General features: G+C 41.8%; 1 pseudogene; it reads left to right on the top strand.

Annotated features, from left to right (window-relative positions):
- The first annotated feature begins 4,343 nt into the window (after positions 1–4,343).
- On the top strand, positions 4,344–5,384 carry LOC118547767 (forkhead box protein H1-like; annotated as a pseudogene).
- The last annotated feature ends 14,090 nt before the right edge of the window (positions 5,385–19,474 follow it).

Below are 19,474 nucleotides of genomic sequence, written 5' to 3' on the forward strand. Positions count from 1 at the left end.
TGAGCCCACTTACTACAGGGCTATCTTCTGGACTGCCCTGCTAGAATGTACTCTCCCAGATCAGAGGCTGACCTGAAGGGACAGCTATTTGTGGGCTGGGAGAGCATGTACCTGAAGCTGGGATGCATGGACTGAGTGTCCACAAATTTGTGTGCAAGGCCCCTCATGGACAGAGTAAGAGGTAGGACAAGAAGAGAGGCAGCCCATTTCTCCTCACGCTGCCACATTCTGGCATGGAACTCAAGGGATTCTAAGAATTCTGTGTTTGAATCTGTCCTTCCAGGTTGTTATGAAGGCACATTTGACAAGAGGAAAGAACACATTTGATATCTTGCTTGATATCTAACTTTTAAGCATGTAGACATATGGAATGGATCCCTTTAGTATTCTTGCCTTGCCCTGATGAGTGTTAGGGAGTAAGCCTGGTGCCTTGCCCATAGTAAGCATTCAATACAGTTTAATTATTATTGTTGTTGTTGTTATTGTAAGTGACCCTTCTCACTTCTAGCAAAATACAATCTTTCCTTTCCCCCACTGACCAGAGACAATACATACAGCCTGCCAAGAGAACACTGATGTACAAGCACTCAGGATAGAGTTCTAAAGGCCCGAACAGAGAGGCAAAACCACTTTTCAGGTTAGCAAGTACAACCAGGAGGTAAGCAAAGCCCTTTGCAAAGATCAGCTGCCAGAAATTCCATACTAAACATGAACTCAGCATCAGCACTTGCACCTGTGAAGAATAACTCCCAGGGAAAGACGGTACAACAAAGAGGCCATGTCCCAGCACAGAGCTGCCCACAGTAAGTGTCCATAAGACAAGAGGGTGACCAGCAGATCTGAGAGAAGTGGAAGCAAGACCCGAGTAGAGCCAAGCAAGGAATGTTCTCATAGCCTCAGGGGCTCAACATTAGCACGGGTTCCTCAGTAAGGAAGAGCTGGGAATGGAACAGAAGCCTACTGTTGTCCTTCACTATCTACTTTGATTATAGCAGAGAATGTGGGTCCAGGCATGCTGAACAGATTGCTTTGTTAATTTTATAAAGTCCTGAAATTTAAAACATGTTCTGAAGAGGATAGAATTTGACCCATTCCTTACACCTTACACCTGCATAAATTTCAAATGGATCAGAAATATAAATGTAAAAAAAATATCATCAAAGTACTGACCAAAAACGCAAGTTAATTCATCTACAGCCTGGAGAAACATTTCTAACCATGATGCAAAATCCAGAACTAAAAAAGGTCAAAAATTGATACATTCAATTACAAAAAAAAAAAAATTAAGACTTATTTTGCAGGGCAGAGAATATCATAAGAAAGTGAGAAGAAAAGTTATTAACTGGGAAAAATATTTGTAATCAATATTGCAGAGAAAGGATAATTATCTCTAATATATGAGCTTCTTCTTTTGGTAAAAATAAGACTACTAACTCCATGAAAAAATGTGAATAGGCAATTCATATAAGAAATAAAAATGGCCCTTAATCATGTGAAAAAAGAAATGCTCAAAACAAGAGAAATGCAAATTAAAAACTACACAGAATTTAAAACATGGACGGATGATCAACTGCACAGTCTCAAGGATACCTAAGGACAAAAAGAATAAAATGGACATGTCCCAGATGATAGACTCTAAAGTTAAAAAAAAAAATTAAAATGTTTTCAGTCATCATATTAGAGCATAATAAATAATGCTTCAGGAATGCAATCAGCAAAATCCAGACTTTGGGCAATTCCCAAGGACAACCTGTTTTTGGTATTTTTTTTTAAATCAATTATAGGAAATAAAAATGAGAGGTAGAGGGGAAACTGCTTATTAGAAGATAATTAAAAGACATACCAATCTCATGGAGCTTATTTGGATCCTGATTTGAACAAACTATTCAAAAAACAAACACTATGAGATAACCATAGAAATGTGAGCACTGACTTAATATTTGATGGTTTTTAAGGTATTATTAATTTTTAGGTGTTATAATGGCCATGTGATTATGCTTTTTTAAAAGAAATCTTATCTTTTAGAGATACATGCTGAAATATTTATGTATGAAAAGTTTTGAGGTCTGAATTTGCCTTATTTGCTAAAAATAATCTGGAGGAAGGGGAGAGAGGTGGGTGGGGCTAAAGCTAAAATCAGATGGGCCCTGGGCTGGTTAGTACTGGCTACAGGTTGGTTCACTGTACTGATCTCCCTACTTTTTAAAATTTCCATATGTTCCATATTTCCAGTTAAAAAAAAAGTTGCTTCAAATATTGTTAGGGCCAGGACTCTGGACAGGGCCCATCCTCTCTGACTGTTACAGCCAAGATTCTAAGTGGCACATGAGCAAAGTAGCATCCCCTACAGAACCTTCTTTCAGGCTTATTTCCATCTGAAAGTGTTTATCCATTTCTCCTGCACAGTGTTTTGTTATTACGGTCTCATTAAAATGGGTCAAGTAAGATTTTGGTTTATTATTCCCTCCAATGAGAAATAGGAAGTACAGAGTGATGGTTAAGGATTCAGGCTCTGGAGTCAGATAGCTGCACTCATGTCCAGCTCTACCATCTGGATATGAGACCCTGGGGGAGTTATGGAGATAACACTGATAATTTCATAAATACATTGTGAGGATTCAGTGATTGACATAATGTATGTAAAGTGCTGAGAATACCTAGCACATAGTAAATATGCAAAATATTTTTGTTAATAATAGTAAACATCATCAACATTTAAAATATCTGCCCACAGAAGTTTCCCAGAGATTTTAAAATAAGATTTTAACTCAGTGATGCACATGTCTGTGTGACTGTCTGAGTTACTACTGCTGTGTTTATATGCTGCCTGGCCATAAAATTGGTGTCTATTCTCTGAACCGGTTTTCTTTTCTTTTCTTTTCTTTTCTTTTAAGATTTTATTTATTTATTTGAGAGAAAGAAAGAGAGAAAGCATGAGCGTGGGGTGGGGGGGGTGCGGCAGGCAGAGGGAGAGGGAGAAGCCGACTCCCTGCTGAGCAGGGAGCCAAACACGGGGCTCGATCCCAGGATCCCGGGATCATGACCCGAGCCAAAGGCAGATGCTTAACCGACTGAGCCACCCAGACACCCCTCTGAACCAGTTTTCTGATAAAACTGTAGAATATGTTGGAACTGATGCAGCATCAAACTGAAAATTCTCCACAGCCTCAAAAGCATCAATATTACTTACATGCAAAGACGTCAGTGAGCCAAATAATATGCTGCAGATTCCTTAAATTGCTACCATTATAGAAGTAGTAGCCAAATAACTTCAAAATTGTACGCACAAGGCGCAGTAGTATATCATCAAACGAATAGTAGCACAAAGTCCTCAGAATCTAGTACGTGTGCCCTAGAGTGAGGAAAACTAGAGAAACATTTAAAATCAAATGGCTTGACCCCTGAAATCCTGAATTCCTGAAAACATTTTACTAATGGGAAGGAAACTTAAAAACTTAGTTTTGTGAACTCCACTGCTGGTCCCCACAAATACCGACCTAATCTTCATACTAGCGAGGATGTTTCATTCCTCAGACAAAAGGTGAACAATCTGAAGAGGACAGAATGAGCGAGCCAGGGGCACATGGACTGAAACATGACCTGGGGTCCTGCTCTAATCACTTTCCGCACGGCTTTGGACAAGGCACTCCGTCCCCAGGTCTTGGGTGTGCTCAAGTGTGACACGAAGGGGCTAGACTCAACCACCCGCAGGACACCTTCCACCTCTAAAACGTATGGCCAATTAATAGCATTCGTTTGTTCTTGGCAATACCTATTTCAGGGAAGTCATACAATTCAGCTACACGTCATTTATTGAGATCCTACTTCAAAGAGTGGTGAAAACAGGGTAGAACGGAGCTATTCCCTCCCAAACTAGTGCTCTTTGAAAAGACTGGGTTAGGGGCGCCTGGCTGGCTCAGTTGGTTAAGCGACTGCCTTCGGCTCAGGTCATGATCCTGGAGTCCCTGGATCGAGTCCCGCATCGGGCTCCCTGCTCGGCGGGGAGTCTGCTTCGCCCTCTGACCCTATCCCCTCTCATGTGTTCTTTCTCTCTCATTCTCTCTCTCAAATAAATAAATAAAATCTTTAAAAAAAAAATAAAAAGACTGGGTTAGCTCAGGCCCCCAGGCCTGCCTCACCCACTGCCCCACGGCCTTGCACCCTCCCCGCCCTCCCCGGGGCCAGGCCCCTGCCGGCGTGGCTTGCCTCCCCTGCCCACGGCCCTGCAGCAACCCACACCTGGGGCTTCCTGGGTGGGAGTGGTCCTCCTGGCCCCCCAGGAGGAGGAAGAGATACCTGCGGCCTGACAAGTCCCCCCCACCCCCCGCAACTACTTGGCGGTGATGGCCTTGGTGATCCAGGCAGCACCCTTCCGCGGGCTGAAGCGCCCACATCAGGCGTCAGGTCCAGGCCGCGTTCCCCTCCTTCAGGGACGACTACGAGGGCTGCAAGGATCCCGGCCGAGGCACTGCGGCTGCAGAACGCGGCCCTGGGGCGGGGCGGCGCTGGCAGAGCAGGGCCGTGCGGGGAGCCTTGGCCCGGAGACCTGGCCCCTCCGCCCGGCGCGGCTGGCCCTAGCGGCCGTCGGGTCCCCAGCCGACGCCCAGGCAGGGCTTCAGCATGAAGTGATTGCTAAGGGACCCCAGGGAGCGGGCACCACGGAGGGTCCGGCAGGCGCTGGGCACAGTGGGGAGAAGGTGATGCCCGCTCCACCCCTGCCCTCTGAGACGCCTCTGGGGCCCCTCTGCCCCCTTCCTGGGCCCAGGAGAGCAGAGGGGAGGACTTCCCAAGAGGGGAAGCGGCAGGCTCTCGCCCCTCTCCCCTGAGCACAGAGCCTGGCCCCTGCACTTACTGTAGGACCCCGAAGACCCCCCCGGGACTGTCCAGTGGGAGTCATAGAGCCTCACTCTGGGTGGGCAGCTGCCCTCCTCCTACTTGCCCCTCCACCCTCCCAATGTGGTAATGCCCTTGACTCCACTACCACCCACACCCTGTCCCCAGTGCCCACCTTTAGCCAGCCCAGCCTACTGGAGGGTGGCCCCGGAAGCTCATGGCCCCCCAGGGCTGCTCTGGGATCTAGATGCCCTCTTCCAGGGGGTGCCACCCAACCAGAGGGGGTTAGTCACTCCCAGGATCCAGCTGCCTCCACCCCCGGCTGGCTACTCTCCCATAGAGCCTGTGAGGCTCCCAGGGCAGGGGCTGCTTTCCTCTCCTACCTCTTCCTGACACCACTGGCTTTTGGGGAACCAAGGCCAAGAGGACCAAGAGGTGTCTGCGGCCACAGCAGCCCTGAAACACCAGGCACCAGCGTGCTGAGAATCCGCATGTTTATTGGACTACCCAACAAAGGGTTGGGGTTGGCCCAGACACCGCCCTGGCCCTGATGGTCAGTCATGCCTCTCCTACCCCCAGAGGCAAGACTGGAAAGAGTGAGAGCTTTGCTTGCAGCAGCCCCTTCCGGATCCACTTTCTCTGGCCCTCTCTGTCCATCTATCCTTCCTTCCATCTATCCATCACCATGTGTCGCTTCCCCTCCTTGGCTCCGGGCTGGGAGAGGGAGAACCTAATGGTGGCTCCAGCCTGAAGTCCTGTCCTCCTTCATGTGCCTGGGAATGAGGTAGCCCCTTTTGGGGGAAAGGAAATCAAGACCCTGCTTGGTTTGGGTGGTGGTAGTGGGGAAGATAACAGTAAGGGAGTGGACAATAAAAAAAATTATAATAAAAATTAAAAAATTAAAAATAAAAAAACTGGGTCAAACTTGGGAATAAACTTAAAATCATGTTGTCAATTATATCTCAGTAAAATTGGGGGAAAAATCTTAATGGAATTGTATACTTCCAAATGTTAAGTTTTATGGTATGTGAATTACATCTCAAGAAGAAGAGGGAAAAAGAAAGAAAGAAAGTATCTTGGGTGGCCCAAAGAGGCTTAAATAGTGATGTGAACCAGAGTATGAACTTTTATAACTGAACAAAGAAAATCTGCACAGCAAATTTAGTTAGACCAACAGTGAGAAGCACCCTTTACCAAGACGGGCTACATAATTTGCATGGCCCAGAGCAAAATGAAAATGCAAGGCCCCTGGTCCAAAACTGTGAAGAATTTTGGGGCACCTGGGTGGCTCAGTCGGTTAAGCATCTACCTTAGGCTCAGGTCATGATCTCCGGGTCCTGGATGGAGCCCCACGTTGGGCTCCCTGCTCAGTGGGAGTCTGCTTCCCCTCTCCCTCTGTCCCTCCCCTCCTCCCCTGCTTGTGCACTCTCTCTCTCTCTCTCAAATAAATAAATAAAACCTTTTTAAAAATTGTGAAGAATTTCAAGAGAGTGACAGCAGAGCGTTAAACCAAACTCACGCCCCTCTGGGCATGGGACCCTGTGTGACTGCACAGGTCACAGACCCATGAAGCCAGCTGTATTTACTGAACTGTTAAAATTTTCTAGGCCCAGGACAGAACACTTAACAGACAACCCTTTCAATTTTCACCACAACCTTGCGAAAGTAACATTATTATCCCTATTTTGTGAGAGAGGAAATAAAGGCTTCAAGAGGTTAAAGAATCTATCCAAGTTCTCAGAGCCTGGAAATGACAGAGCTGAACTTCATACTGAGGCCTGACTCCAAAGTCATGTCCTCGCCAAAATTTTTGAGTGAATACGCCAATGTATGTGGAAACATAGAAAGATAAATTATACACATGCATTTATAAATCATGTACCTTATGAACCCTGCAAAACAAAGACATTTTAAAGATGTCATAAATAGATATTCTAGTATTTTCTTTCCATACCTCAACCAATTGCCTTTCACAATTTCCAGTAGTACCCAGGGGTTAAGGCTGCCCTTGACTCAGACAAAATTAGAGTTAATAGTACCCAAAATGTTAATTTCCCTATGAAGCGTGAACATTTTAATAAGATATTCTTAAAGGTAACACTCAAAAAGGGGGTTGCTCATAATGGAATTTTAGGCCCTGTGAAAATCAAGGGGCATTTACTTTTTTAATCTGGAGGCTGACTTGCCTTGGAGAAATTGCATTTCATTCTCTGATAAAGCAAGCAGGCTGAGCCTGACCAAGATTTTTGGTGTATTCTAGGTTGTCTGCACAGTTATACAGCAAAGGTTGATTGGGGAACACAAGATTACAACAAGATACAACATTAGTGACAAGTGTTTACTGAGTACCTATGACAGGCCAGAAACCTTGCTGGTTGCTAGGGATAGAGTGAGTCAGCCATCAAGGAACTAAGTGTATTTTAAAGGAACAGAGGGGGCTCCATGCCAACAGAAATAACCTTGGAAAGAGATGCAGTTTGTCTTCTCCTCCTTCCTCCTCCTCTCCGCTAGAAAGCAAAACCTGTGCTTACAGGTGTATTTTATGAAAAAATAGTTCAATACATTAGAACTTGATGAAAATGACAAATTTTCCTTAAAAATATTAGAATCAACTTTTTATAACCGTCATTTTTCTCTAAACTATAGTGTAGTTTTTAGATCCTCTTGAAATACTGGGATGCCACAAAGTGCATTACAAAATTTGTTTTTGAATTCTGCTTTTATCTCTTTGTACATAATCAATAATAATCTGTGGTTGAATCATGGAGGTGCCAAAGATGGACAGCCCAAGATAAAGGTGATTTTTATAACTCTTCCTCGAGATGGCGACAAAGGACCGCGTCTTTAAAACAGGGACGCCAACTCTGTGCTGTTTAAATTAAATGGAAAATTCAGGATTTATTTCCTTACCGAATCTACAAGAAAAAAAGTGTAAATAAATGATATCTACAGAACTGTATTTTTCTAGTATCCTATTGGTTTATAGGGTGAATTATTTGGATAGACTGCTTTGTAAAAGTAGCACTAGGAAAAAAAGGATGGAGTAGAAAGAAGAAAATTGGAATCACAGATTATATATCGAGATGGGTATGTCAACAATGCTTCACATTCCTTTCTTTGGTTGCTATGGTAACTCCCAGGTTCATTTACTCAGCCCTTGTTTTAATAGAGCTCTGAAAGCAGTGGAATGTTGGAGCTGCAGTCAGACTGCCTGGCTCAAATCTTATCTCCACCCTTTACTAAACATGTGACTGTCAAGTGATTTAACATCTCTCCGTGTCTCAATTTCCTCATTTGGAAAATGCGGATGATGAGTAACTGAGAATAAGCATGTAAAGCACCAAGCACAGTACCTGGCACATATTATGTATTCAGTAAATCAGCAGTCACCACCAAACCACCATCATGGCCACCCCTACGCAATCTACAAAGACTCATCAAAACATTTATTTCACCGTATTTTATGAAGAAGCATGGTTCTTGGTATTGGCCAATCCCAGATAAGGGGGGAAATACTTTGGGGCTAAACAGTATAATTTGAATATCTGGCTCATTGCTTAAAATATCATATTGTTCAGTTTTTCATTTTGAAGCAATCCAATAATTTGATCAATGAATCACTCCATTCTGTTCAATTGCCATTTAGGATCTTTCTAGTTTTGCCGTAACAAAAAATTACATAAAGCAAATTTATGCAGAAAGCCACATTTTTACCAACCTATTTCTTCTTTTAAGTAGATTTTTGCATACCCAATCTCTGTTTCTATTCTAGCATTTCCTCTGTAATTACTAGAAAAAAAGAATAAAAATAAGTATCATTTTCCAAATTTTATAACCTTCATGAATAAGTTTAATCTACCCATATTTGCAGGAGATGCTTGGCTTTATTTTAGCTCTATCCTCTTTTTGCCTTTCCTTCTTGATATTGCTAATTATCTCAGGGCTTAAGCAGTTCTTTCAACATTTATCCTTTCCATTGTCATTAATTTTTTTAATTGTCAAAATAATTTTCCATATTAATAGCCAATATGCTTGCTCTCAGCTGGTCAAGATTCTGTTGGTCTGTTGATGTGGTTGATCTGTTTTGTTTTTCCTTCTAAACAGTTCAATTTATCTACAAAATCCCAATTGTCTTGCTAGTATTCCTCAGCTAATTAATTGTGTATCCTCTACTCAGCATTGTCTTTTAAATTCAAATGCTTTGCTTTTGATAGAATCATTTCTCACTGTTTTTCTACTTACTATCCGTGAGACTCAAGCCCTTTGGTAGCGATGATGACCGTTGGCACTGTATCATCCAGCCACACTCATGTCTCCCTGCTTCAGCCTGATGGCAGAACCTGCAGAGAAATATGTGGCCACAGGCAGAGATCCTCTTAAGAACTCTGGACCAGGAGAGTCAAAAGGACACATCAGTAGTGGAAAGCTTGTCTCTCATTAGCTGGATAAATGGACACTTTCTAAAAATTATGCTGTTTACACATTTTACTTTGTAATCAACATTATTTGGCTGCATTCTAAGATTTTTGAGAGATGTTTTTTAAAGTCAGAGAAACCGGGGCGCCTAGGTGGCTCAGCCGTTAAGTGTCTGCCTTCAGCTCAGGTCATGATCCCAGGGTCCTGGGATCAAGCCCTGCATCGGGCTCCCTGCTCAGCGGGAAGCCTGCTTCTCCCTCTCCCACTCCCCCTGCTTGTGTTCCCTCTCTTGCTGTCTCTCTCTCTGTCAAATGGATAAATAAAATCTTTAAAATAAATAAATAAATAAAGTCAGAGAAAGTTCATTTGTGTGATCTCTGGTACTATTTCCATGTTTCACTTACTTCATATTTGCGATTGTATCAGAGGGAAATAAGCCCATCCTTTCTAACAAAATGTTAGAGAAAAACAGGGTGTGACAGTCTGTTACTTTGGTGCCCCCAGTGAAACATTTCCTGGTATTCATGCCTTTGTGTATTCAAGTCCTTGACTCTGGCCTTGGTCATGTGATTGGCTTTGGCCAATGGGACATTAGCAAGTGTGGTGCAAGCAGAGGCTTAATAAGTACTTGCACATGGTGGGGGGTGGGGGGTGTCCTCTTGGAAGGCTTCATCTTAGAGCTAGACCCCTGAAAGGCCACAAGTGGAGGGAAACCACAGAAACCATTTGGACTTTCCAGTTCCAACCAAGCTGTCAGAATACAACAGCCAAAGTGTCCTCAGCCACACAACATGGGGCAGAAGTTCCTCCCAATGGAGCAGAGTCAACCCACAGAATCATGAGAAGTAACAGGTTATTGTTTAGCTACTATGTTTGGGGATCGCTTGTTACACAGCAATAGGTAGCTGAAACACCTGGTAAGAAATTACCTTCTTAATTACACATGATGTTTCCCCTAGGTTTCCTCTCAGGAAAGCATCACTATGTACACATTTCATTTTGATAAAGATTCAGCTCTAAATTTATATCCAACTGAGATGTCAGAATGATGCCTGACACCCTGCAGTGTGCTTTGGCCTTTGAGCTATTTAAAAACCTGTCACCCAGGGCAGCCCTGTCCTCACTGACATCTCCACCAGGAAGCCTGGCTGGCTGGCGCTCTAGGCATCGCAAATCTTATTTTGGAAAATGCTGACAGATTGTTTCACAGAATATTGTCATAATATCATGTCACTGAATATTGAGTTGCCTTCATGGTAGCAGATTTCTGCAGAGATTGGGCTTTTAGATTTCTATGATTCCAACATTTCCTTTTTTGTTAAACTGTGAATTTATTAAAAGTCATTATGAAACCATAGAGAACTAAAAAGAAAAGTTTACCTACAAAAAAAGTCTGAACATTGATGGCGGACTAGTTGAATTCACTCCAGCATGTCCTCACAATGGCGTGCTATGTACTGATAAAACAATGGGCAAGTTCCGTAGTACTGACATGGAAAGTCCTCCTGGATAGAGCAGTAAACAAACAAACAAAAAAAAGCAAGTTTCAGAACAGTGTGTATGGTATGCTCCCCTTTAGGTTAAAAGGGAGAGAAATCTATATTTGTATTTGCATATATGCGTGATATATTTAAAAATCTAAGAACAGGAGTGGGAAATTGACACTAGGGGAATAAGCACAAGAAAGAAACTTTTCACTATTATACCTTTTTATATTTTCTTGTTTTTTAAACATATGAATGTACTACCTATTCAAAATATAAGGTAAGTTGTTTCAGTTTGTGAAGACATGAACTAAAATATTAGCAGGGATTGCCTCTGGGTGATAAGATTTCACATATTTTTTTTCTTTTTGTTTATTTGTATTTCCTATTTTTCCACACAAAAAAATTTCATGTAATTTAAAAAGCAATATTTAAAAATTATCAAATAAAAAAAATCCATTGATAGTCCCATCATTCAATCCAAACACAACTATTATCTTTCTATGCATAAACCTTGTAATCACAAATACATACAGTCTGGTATCCCTTATCTGAATATACCAAGGTTTACATAACTGAACACTTTGACATTTTTTACTGTATCCTTTCATAAATAATGATGCAATTGATGTTTATACAAAGAGTTTTCCATATGTACAATAGATCCTCAAAAGTGACATTCTGTTTCAAATGGTATAAACATTTTCATAAGCGTGATATGTACTGTCTAAATGATTTCCAAAAGGATTGCTGCCAGTAGAAATTTATGAGAACTCCAGGTTCATTCAACTGTCATTAGCATTGATTAGCATTTTAAAAATCTTTGCTAATAGTCAAATCTGAAACTCTTTATAACTTGTCTTTAGATTTCTTTTGCAACTAGTAAAGATGAACATTTTTCTATTTGTGTGCTGACCAGTTTAATTCTTCCCTAAAATATTTTTTCAGTCCTTTGCCCATACTGAGATTTTAGAGGGTTTTCTTTGTTTACAGGTCTTTAAGTATATTTTAGTTATTAGCAAGTGTTAGACACCTTATCTGTCCTTTTCATTGGAAATGTTTTTCCTCTGTCATTTGCATTTTGTTTTATTTTATTGCATGTAGAGTGTTAGGTTTTTGTTTATTCATGCCTATTATTTATACTTTGACATTGCTACCCTTCAGAAATTGAAATATTCACTTCTATTTTCTTCTAATTTGATATACTTTGATCTAAAATTTTTTTAATTATTTAGAATTTCCGTGTGCAATGTTAGAAAAAGACTTGGATAGATACTTTTAAGGCTATCCACATTCCTTAATAGAATTTATTGAGTAATCTTTCCTTTTCCCATTGATCATGTGGCCTTCCCTATAATATTTTTGGTTCTTAGGCATACTAGTGTCCATTTCTATCATAGTTACTATGTTCCACTGATTTACATCAGTATCACACGCTTTGCTAAAGTTTGAGAACATCTTTTCACAAATGGTAGTGCTCCAACCCATCAGCATCATCATGATCATTTCTTTGATGCCACCGCTTAACTTGATGTTTATTTATCATCTTCTTCAGGTAAATAATTTTATCTTTCAAAAATATTCTATGGTTTTTGTTGGAAATTTGTCAAACCTATAAATTAACTTGAGTAAAAATTGGGTTTGTTTTGTGTTTTGTGTTTAATTTTCTTGTTTCTAGGGGCACCTGGGTGGCTCAGTCGGTTAAGCATTTGCCTTTGGCTCGGGTCTCGATCTCGGGGTCCTCAGGTCATGATCTCGGGTCATGATCTTGGGGTCCCCTCATCGGGCTCCCTGCTTGGCGGGAAGTCTGCCTCTCTCCCTCTGTCCTTCCACCAGACACCGCTTGTGCTCTCTCTCTCAAATAAATAAATAAATATCTTTAAAAAAATAATTATCTCTCCCTCAATCTCTGCCCCTCCCCCCTGCTTGTACTCTCTTGCTGTCTCTCTAAAAAAATTAAAATAAATAAATAAATAAATAAAATTATTGCTTCCAAAAGGAACATGGTTCTCTTTCCATTTAGTCAGGACTTCCTGCAGCTCACCACAATTTTTGTTTGTTAATTTGATTGGTTGATTGGGTTTTTTCTCACAGGTCACCGATATTTCACATTAAAAGTATTCCTTGGTACTTTATGGGTTTTGTTTTGTGAATGGGGTCTCTTGTTACATTTTTCGAACTGATTTTTCCTTACATAGAGGAATCCTAGTGATTATATATTTACCTCGAATCTGGCCCTTTTGGTGCTCTATTATTATCCTGGAAAACAATTTCCAGTTTAGGTTTTCTGGAATACAAATTGTTTTGACACTTCAATTGGCCTGAAACTCTGTTAATTCAGGGGGGGATGAATCATTAGGGGTACCACAATGGCCAATCAACGGGGTGATCTGAATGTTTACTTCCCATTAATTTTACTGTGTTGTGGACACAGCCTGTTTTAGGGATGTTACCATGGAACGTTGTAAAAATAGAATTGTGAATGTATGCTGATGAATTACAAGTACAAGAACAGTCCCTGATTTAGATGTGAGCCGTGCACCCGGCTAACTCTTACTCTGTTTTGACAATCGCAGGTGAAGAGAGGTGAGAATCCTAAAATAGAAAGGAAACTGAAGAAATCAGCAGAATGGCTGAATCAGTGGCTGGTTTTAATTACCTGCCCAGATGTCTTGAGTACATCCCATATTTAATTGGTTCTACCTTGCCACCTTTGTACAGATAAAGATTCCTAAGAGAATTGGGAAGACATGGAGATTTGTCACTTGGTGCTGCTACAAAGGTACCCATATTGCCTTCCTTTCATCTTGGCCAAGAAATGAGGTTGTTCTTTGTCCTCTTCATTGCAAATCTCCTCTAGCTACACATGGAAGTGGGTTCTCGTTCCCTTTGTCTTGTCCCAGGAGCCATCATAGCCAACAGTGCTCCCTCTGGTGGGAAAAGCCGCCTTGCCCAAGCTACTGACTACAAGGATAGGAGCAGGGCATTCTACTCCAATGAAGAAGACCCGCAGGGAGGATAGGGGATAAAAACACTGAGAGAACAGTTGGGGGGAGGGGGACAGAAAGCTTGGTATGGACAGATAAATGTCTTATGGGTAAAATAAAGAACTGTGTAATATGTCCTCTGTATTCTGTGTATGCTCCGGCATCTAAACATGCAACTTTCCTTCAGATAATGGCTGCAACTTCCTTCCTGTTAAAGACCTGGTTGATGAATTACCTAACAATGTGCATCTCCACCCTCAGACAAAGGTGAAGAAAAAGGACTTAACATGTAAACGCCTGCATTTGTTTAAAACTTTTGTTTCTCAGTCAAGATCAGTGAGCAAAAAGTCAAGATGGAGTAGCAATTTAAAAGAGGATGAATGTTCAAGTGTGTGTACACATTAGAAGGAATATTTCCACTGAGCAGTGTCAGTAATAATGCTAGAGTTTCAAAGCACTACAGCTAGTAAAAAGCTAAGAGAAATGACTTGTGCCCTGAGAAGCAGCAGGAGGATGATAGAAAAGGGCCATTTTTTTTACAATAGTAAATCAAAAGTACCCCAAAGGATACAAAAATACAGATTCAAAGGGGGACATGCACCCTGATGTTTATAGCAGCATTATCAACAATAGCTAAACTATGGAAAGAGCCCATATTCTGGATTTATATGAATGGATAAAGAAGATGTGTATGGAATATTACTCAGCCATGAAAAAGAATGATATTTCCAGTGATATGGATGGAGCTAGAGTGTATTATGCTAAGTGAAATAAGTCAATATCAGAGGAAGACAAATACCATATGATTTCACTCATATGTGGAATTTAAGAAACAAAACAGATGAACGTGTAGGAGTGGGAAAAAAAGAGGAGAGAGGGAAACAAACCATAAGAGACTCTTAACGTGAGAGAACAACTGAGGGTTGATGGAGGCAGGTGGGTGGGGGATGGGCTAGATGGGTGATGGGCATTAAGGAGGGCACTTGTTGGGATGAGCCCCTGGGTGTTGTATGTAGGTGATGAACCACTGAATTTTACTCCTGAAAGCAATATTGCACTGTATGTTAACTTAGTAAAATTTAAATAAAAATAAAAAAAAAGTAAAGCGGGCAATCTCTTTAATAAGATCTGTAATAAACGACCCCTGTCCTGAAAATCGGCGTCAGGATGCACAGTGGCACACCCCTCTGAGGAGAAGCCCCCTCAGGCTGACATAGCCTGCTGTCTGAAGGCCAGAGGAAACAAACATTCAATTGCTTTTCTTCTTTATTTGTGTGTTCTGACCTAGTGGCTCCCTCCCTTTTTCCTTCTAGATGGGCGCTTTGTGGATTATTCTGGTATAAAATTAGGATGCACTATTATTCTCGGTTATGGGGTGGGTGAGATAGGCGCTCAAATGATATCCTGTTCTAGCAAAGCTGCTCTTCTTCCAAACTCAGAGAGAACGCTGCCCACTTGCATTTGGGGATGCCCGGGCCCCACCTTCGCTTGCCCTATTCACCACTGCACCCCAGAGCATGAGACAATGCAAGGCGCCATTAGTCATAGTAAATTGTCATATGAAGGCAATGCCTAACTGTATTTTCAGCCTTTTATCTGTTCATTCCTGCAGCTCCACGGGACCTCCTATCCTTCAGAAAGTTGTTTCAGACCTGGGGTCCACGACAGAGAAAGAAGGGACTTTTTTCTTCTATCTTCCTTTCCTTAGATACCATTGTCTCTGCTGTGATTTGTGTCAACACTAAGAACGTATTTTTTTCCAGAAATTTCCAGAAAATTATCCAGGACTGGAGAGTCACTCATTTCCTCAATTTGGTGGAAACCAAGACTGTGTCTTAAGGAACCACCTCCATTCATGGGAGATGGCCCAGGTTAGAGCTGACAAAACGGTATCAGCTAGAGGAGACCCTCTAGCTGACAGGGAGCCATTAGGAATTGGGAGTGCGGTGGGGAGATGGATTTTTTCAATTTTAGACTTTCATTTATTTGGACTTTGACTCCAGGGGAAGATAATCGGATTTCAAAATGTAGTTCCTTTGGACTTTACCATGCAACTAGGTCTAATCTTTAAACTTTCATTTCTCCCTGAGAATTTGTAATGGATGAGGAATTTATATTCACATCTGGGGCCTCTTTATAATGTTTGCATTTTATGTGTGGAGTATCTTACTGTTATCATTTGCTCTCATCAAAGAACCGCTGGTGATAGACGACAGTGTGACTGATTTAAACAGGGGTTGAAAACAGAACAGGTATGTATTTCCAGCTCTGTGTAGAGGAAACTTGGGGCTTAATGTATGGTTGTGACCCATCTCAGAGCCTTCTTCAGGTAACACCTAAACTACCCAGCAGATTTTGGTGGGGGGGGTGGCCTGAGCCTTATACAGTTTGTAGGGAGGGAGCAGTTTAAGGAAAAAGGAACAAAAAATGATGAATACAAAATTAGGTATTGGGCCATGAAAGGGAGCTGAACGAAGGAGGGTCATGTAGCATCAGTATCCTTAGCTTTGATAAACCCACCCCTCTGCCCACCTGCTGTCTGGAGGACACCCAAAGAAACAGTGGCCAGTCCACAAGGATAGGAGCAGGACCCTCCCCATGAGTTGTTGACCTCTCCCAAGATAGCTGCACCCCCTGCTGGGCCACACACTTAACAGTTGCTTGTAAACCCATCTAAAATGATGTCGTTATTCACAACGGACTCTTTTCATAAATATCTGTGGCTTCCACTGTAACCTCACTGCCAAGTTACAATGGAAGTGAATCTTAAGATTGAATTCCTCCACCCATGTAAATGTTGATTAGCAAGCAGGCATGAAACAATCCTACAACCTGTTCTGGGATCTCTATGAAGTCCCAGCTCTGTTCTGTGCATGGAAGGTTAACTAGATGCAAATATGACAATATTCTGGTGACAGGATAGAGTCAGATTCAGGCACAATAACTGTCTGTGAAGGATTTCAGAGTGGGTTTGTTCCCCTAAGAAAAAGGACACTCTCTTACACAAGAACAGAGTAATATCAAAATCAGGGAATTTAACATTGATACATACCTATTATTTAATCCACAGTCTATATTCAAATTTTGTCATTGTCTCAGTAATGTTCTTTATACCTATTTTTTGTCTTGGTCTGGGATCCTTTCCAGGATCATAGGTTGCATGTGGTCATGAAGTCCCTCTGCCTCCTTGAACCTGGGACAGCTCCCCAGTCATTTTTTGCCTTTGTCCACCTTGACATTTTTGAAGAGTAAAGACCAGTTAGTTTGTAGACTATTCCTCATTTTGGCTTTGCCTGATGTCTCCTCATGATTAAATTAAGGTTATATATTTTTGGCAGGAATGCTACAGAAGTGATGCTGTGCATCCTATCAGGAAGCACGTGACATTGGTTTGCCCCAGTATTGGGTGATGTTCATTTTGATGGCTTGGTTACAATGTGGCACTCTAAGGTTCTTCACTATAAAGTCACTACTTTCCCCTCCCGTGATTAATAAGCAATCAGCAGGAAGATACTTTGAGACTATGCAAATACACATTTGTCAGGAAACTCACCCACTATTTTAGGTAACATTGATGAGTTTCTAATTCAATCATTTATTTTTATTGTTTAATTTCTATTATAAGGGAGAACTGTTTCAGTATGAACTCATGAAATTTTATTCAACGGGTTGTAATCCACTATCACTAATATTTAGGTAACAGTGAAATTGTCTATAATTTCCAGCCCTCATCTTGTATGCCTGTCATTTGACTGATGACATCCATTTGTCTAATTACCAGAGCTTCTGTTGCTAATCAGAGATTAAGAGAGCTGAAGCACATTTAGTAACCCAATGACCCCTGGAGTGCATATTCCTGAATTAGGAAAATTGAATACTCACAGAGTGTAGATTAAAGAACATATTTACATCAGAGTGCCTATGCTGAAGAATTTAAATTATACAGGACATCAATCATTAAACTTGAGAGATCAAAAGATTGAAAAGTTGGGTAATGTTAAGAGGAAATGTACCCACCTCTTCTTGGAACTGAGTTAGTATGGTTTTTGCTCTCTGTCTGATTCAAGCTCGGCTCAGCCCCTCCCTACCCTTCTCATTCTTGGAAACCTAGTTTGCCTGTGTGTTCATACTCGCTGCTCCCAGCCAAGCTGTAGGCTTAAAAACAATGTCTTGCCCTCACTGGAGGAGGCCTGAGATAGTCCAGCATCTTCTGTAACTGGGTAGGTACATCTGTCTAATGCTCAGATTCAGTTACAAAGCCCATGTGCTCCAACACAAAGCCACTTCTTCCAACCTAGCCTTGACCCCGTCATATAGTTGATGTTTTGGCCTTTCTCTGCATACCTCTTGTCTTATTTCTCCATTGGTTTGGAACACAGTTGGGAAGAGGCTAAATTTACTGGCCCCCTCAGAGACCTCAACCTTCTAAGACCCACCCCTTTCATTTCTACTTCAAGTGAGTCAAGCAGCCACTCTCTGTGTTGATGACTCTCTCAGCTTTTCTTTATTTTAAGATATTTATTTATTTATTTATTTTTAATCAGAGAGAGAGCACAAGCAGGGCGAATGGCAGGCAGAGGGAGAAGCAGGCTCCCCGCTGGGCAGGGAGACTGATGCAGGACTTGATCCCAGGACCCTGGGGTCATGACCTGAGCTGAGGGCAAATGCTTAACCGACTGAGCCACCTAGGGTGCCCCGACTCTCTCAACTTTTCAACTGAAGTATCTTCTAAATTAAGAGAAAAAGTCTGAAGTTTGTCTTGATCCTCCTCACTGGAATGCTAGTGCTCCCCAGGGTCTCTGTGTGTTCCTTCCTGCTCTGTCTCAGCTCCTCCCAGATGATATTCGATCCAGCAGCTAGAATCAAGCTGTGAAGCCAAACCAAACCACTTCTCTGTTCAAAGCCCTCCATGATCCCCCCTCTTCTTCAGCATCAAAGTCAAAGTTCTTACCATGGCCTACTGAAATGAAAACATAATTTGATTGCAAAGTGGGTGGACTGTACTAATTTTATCTTGCTTATGGTCTAGCCCCTATTACCTCTCTACCTCCTTCCCTTCCCCTTGCTCACTTCTTTCCAGCCACTCTGACCTTACTTTGTTGCTCAAACACATCAGGAGACTTTCATCCTCCAGACCTCTGCCCTGGATGTTCCTTCCCTCTTCCTGGAACAATTTTCCCTACTTATCTGTGTTACTCATTTCCTTACCTTCTTTGAGATTTTCTCAAATGTCATCTTCCTGGTGATCCCATTGCCAGACCCCCTAAGTTGCAACCCCCTCTCAAATACACACAACTCTTTAATCTCTCTCCAGCATGCATCAAGACCTAATATAACTATATATTCTATTTAATATTGTGTTAATTGTCTGTGTCTCTCCAGTAGAACATAAGATCCCTCAGAATAGAGCATACACCCAAAGAGAGAATTAGAACTCTGGCATATAGAGAGATAATCTAGAATGTCACAGTTATGGAGTATGTGCTCCCCCACCCCCCCCCACTCCCCACACTGCACCCCCCATTTATATGTTGATGCCCTAACCCCCATATGGCTATATTTGGAGATGAGGCCTCTAAACAAGTAATTAAGGGTGGGATCCTGATCCCAATGGGAGTGTCCTTACAGGAAGAGACACCAGAGAGCTCCCCATACTTCTGCCTGTTTGCACAAAAAAGTAATGTGAGCACACAGCAAATGGTAGCTGTTTGCAAGTCAGGAAGAGAGTCCTCACCAGAAAGCACCTTGATCTGA

Source organism: Halichoerus grypus, chromosome 10, assembly GCF_964656455.1.
Source record: "Halichoerus grypus chromosome 10, mHalGry1.hap1.1, whole genome shotgun sequence".
Classification (NCBI taxonomy): domain Eukaryota; kingdom Metazoa; phylum Chordata; class Mammalia; order Carnivora; family Phocidae; genus Halichoerus; species Halichoerus grypus.